Genomic DNA, 4035 nt, shown 5'->3' on the forward strand with positions numbered 1-4035 from the left:
CCGGGCTGCAGGATGTATTCGGGGGCGTCCTTGAGAGGGTTTTGAGTGCATGGGGGAATCCATAGGGTGGTTTTGGGGTGCAGAGGCGGTGTTTTGGGGTGCACAGTGGGTGCTTTTGGGGTGCAGTGGGGGTAGATTTTGGGTGCAGAGGTGTGTTTTGGGGTGCAGTGGGGGTAGATTTGGGGTGCAGAGGTGTGTTTTGGGGTGCACAGTGGGTGCTTTTGGGGTGCAAGGGGTTGTTTTGGGGTGCCGGGGGGGTAGATTTGGGATGCAGAGGTGTGTTTTGGGGTGCACAGTGGGTGCTTTTGGGGTGCAGGGGGTTGTTTTGGGGTGCAGTGGGGGTAGATTTGGGGTGCAGAGGTGTGTTTTGGGGTGCAGGGGGGAGGTTTTGGGGTGCCGTGGGGCTTCTGGGATGCATGGGGGTGGTTTTAGGGTGCAGGGGTTGTGTTTTGGTGTGCAGGGGGGCATGGTTTTGGGGTGCAGGGGGGCGGTTTGGGATGCAGGGGGTTGTTTTGAGGTGCGGGGGGATGGTTTTGGAGTGCAGAGGGGGTGTTTTTGGATGCAGGGGGGATGGTTTTGGGGTGCAGGGGGGTGTTTTGGTCATTGTGGGACCCTGCAAAACCCCATAGAGCCCCCCCAAAACCCTCTAACACTCCCCACCCCGCCCCCCAAACCTGAATCTCCTTGAGGTGCTGGTACCTGAGCCCCGAGTTAAGGAGGAAACCTGGGGGGGGGGGGGGGGGTAAAGGAGGGGCTGGGGGTGGTCGGGGAGGATCATGGGAGGGAACTGGGGGTTCCTGGGGATCCCAATGGGATTTGGAGGAGTCCTAAAGGAATTTGGGCTCCTGTGCATGGATCTGGGAGAAGGGGTTGGGGGGGGGTCTCAAGGGGGAACTGGGGGGTGCTGGGGGGTTGTTGGGATCCCAATGGAATTTTGGGGGGGTCCTAACAGGCAAAGGGGGTTGGGGGGGTCCTGAGGGGTTTTGGAGGCTCCCCAATGAGCTGGGTGTCGTCCCCCCCCCTTTTTGGGGTGCAGCGGATACCACAGCAGGTTCCCTTTGATCTTCTTCACATTCCTATAGGAACACCCCCCCCCCCCCCCCCCGCCATGTATTTTAGGGACCGATCCGAGGTTTGGGGTCCCTCCAGATGTTGCAGTTCCTCCCCCCCAGATGTTGGGGTGCCCCCCTCACCGCGGGTGCCGCACGTGGCCCATGATGTACTCCCGGATGGGGGCACAGGGCCCCGTGCACAGCCTGGAGGTGGGGGGGAGACAAAGAGAGGGGGTCAGGAGCACCCCAACCCCCCCAGGACCCCAAAAGCCCCCACTGGGGGGTCCCGCGGGCTCCAACCTGCGCAGGTCGGGATCGGAGGGGAGCTCCAGCTCCGCCATGATGGGCGAAATTGGCGGGAACCGGACGGGACCAAACTGGGGCGGGCGCGGGGGGGGGGGGGAGGGGGCGGGGCCTGGGCCCGATCCTGGCCCCTGCCCGCGCCCCCCGCAGCCCCCTCCCCCCCTCCGCGTCACGTGGTCATCACCCAGCACCGCCTCCTGCCCCACCCCCGCGGGCTCTTCGCCCTCCAGGTCACCTCGGGTCACGTGGGGCGGGGCCTCGGCTCCCCCCGCACTATAGGGGTGCCCCATAACTTTGAGGGGGGCACAGAGGGGGTGCCCCATAACTTGGGCGGCTCCATAGGGGGGACCCAGACCCCGCCCAATAACTTGAGGGGCTCCACAGGTGGGGAGCCCCCTACCTTGGGAGAGGGCACAAAGGGGGACCCTCAGACCCCACCCCATAACTTGGGGGTCCCAATGCCCGCCCCCCAACACCCCATAGCGCGGGTCCTGGCCGCCCGCTTGGGGGCGCTGTTGCACCGGGCCCCGGTGCCGCTACGGGAGCGGCGCCGCTCGGTGCTGGGGGCGCTGCTCCGTGGGGGGGGCACCGGGGCTTCCCCCCCCGGCTCTCGCCGCTGCTCCGGGGGCACCGGGGCTCGAACCCGGGAGCTCGGGGCTCGAACCCGGGGTCCCTGGAGCCTCAATGGGAGCCGCAACCGGATGCGCGGCGGGACCGGGGCAACCCCAGCCCCATCTTTGGATCCAGTGGGGAGCAGTGGGAAGTGAGTTGGGAATGGGGGTAACGGGTGGCAATGGGGGTAATGGGGTAACAGGGGCAATGGGGGGCAGTGGGGGCAATGGGGGTAACGGGCAATGGGGGTAATGGGGAGGGCAAAGGGGGTAATGGGGGCCAATAGGGTCAATGGAGACAATGAGGGGCAATGGTGTCTCTCCCCCCCACCCCAGAGCCCCCCCTCCTGGAGCCCGGTTCTGCTCTTCCAGCCCCATGGAATTCCGTGTCCGCGCTCCCCCCTACAACCGGATCCGGACCTGGATCCGTGTCCATGTGTGGAGCATCCGGATCTGGATCCAGATCCCATAGGATCTGCTCCCAAGCACCAGGAGCTGTGATGCCAATGGGATCCTGTGCTCCCAGATGATCCAAGGCTCTGGAATGAGGCAGAGCTGCAGCAGGAGCCGGTGCTTCGGGGTTGGCTTGGGCTGTTTTAGGGGTGGTTTTGGTTGTTTTGGTGTGTTTTTTTTCTCTTTTTGGCCTGTTTTGGGTCTGTTTGGGGGCTCTGACCCTGTATCCCACAGGAGAAGCAGGACAAGGTGTTTTTTTGGTGGGTTTAGGGTGGTTTGGGGTTGTTTTGGGGGTGCTTTTGAAAAGTCTTTGGTTGTTTTCGTACTTTCTTGAGCCTTTTTTGGGGTTCAGAACTTGTGACCCATAGGGGAAACAGGACAAGGTGGTTTTAGGTTGGTTTTGTCCAGTTTTGGGGCTCTGACCTGTGTCCCATAGGAGAAGCAGAACAAAGTGATTTTGGGGTGGTTTTGGCCCATTTTGGGGGTTGTTTGGGGTGTTTTGGCCCGCTTTTCTCCTGGTTTTGTCCTGTTTTGGGGCTCTGACCCTGTATTCCATAGGAGAAGCAGGGCAAGGTGGTTTTGGGGTGGTTTGGGGGTGTTTTGGGGTTTGCTTTGGGTGTTTTGGCCCGTTTTTGGCCTGTTTTGGGTCTGTTTTGGGCCTCTTCCCCTGTATCCCCTAGAAGAAGCAGGACAAGGGGGTTTTGGGTTGTTTTTGCCTGTTTTGGGTCTTCTTTGGGGCTTTGACCCTGCATCCCATAGGAGAAGCAGGAGAAGGTGATTTTGGGGTGGTTTTAGGGTGGTTTGGCCAAAGGGATGCTGTGGAGGGACTCTTCGTTATTGACTGTAGTGATAGGACAAGGGGTAACGGGTTAAAACTTAAACAGGAGAAGTTCAGATTTGATATAAGGAGGAAATTCTTTCCTGTTAGGGTGGTGGGACACTGGAATGGGTTGCCAAGGAAGGTTGTGAATGCTCCATCCCTGGCAGTGTGCAAGACCAGGCTGGACAAGGCCTTGGGTGATATGATTTAGCATGAAGTGTCCCTGCCCATTGCAGGGGGGTTGGAACTTGATGATCTTAAGGTCCTTTCCAACTTGAACTATTCTATGATTCTATGACTCCTCTATGACTCCTCTATAAAACCTCTGTGACTCCTCTATGCCTCTTTATTGACTGCTCTGACATCTTATTGACTTCTCTGCGACTGCTCTATGCCTTCTCTAAGACTCCTCTATGACACTATGACTCCTCTAAGACTTCTCTATGACTCTATGATACTATGACATCTCTATGACTCCTGTATGAGTCCTATATTCCTCCTCTATGACTCCTTCATGGCTCCTCTGACTCCTCTATGACTCTGCTATTACTCATCTATGAACACTCTACAACTCCTCTATGACTCCTCTATTACTCCTCTATGACTCTTCTTTGACTCCTCTATGACTCCTCTATGACTCTTCTATGACTCCTCTTGAAGCGACCTACGACACCCCTATGATGCCTCTATGACTCCACTGTGACTCCACTGACTCCTCTATGACTCCTCTATGACTCCACTATGACTCCACTATAACTCCACTATGACTCCACTATGACTACCCTGTGACTCCTCT

The sequence above is a fragment of the Pezoporus flaviventris genome, unplaced genomic scaffold, assembly GCF_033815535.1.
Source record: "Pezoporus flaviventris isolate CSIRO_AGI_PZ_B2104156 unplaced genomic scaffold, CSIRO_AGI_Pfla_v1 ptg000127l, whole genome shotgun sequence".
NCBI lineage: Eukaryota > Metazoa > Chordata > Aves > Psittaciformes > Psittacidae > Pezoporus > Pezoporus flaviventris.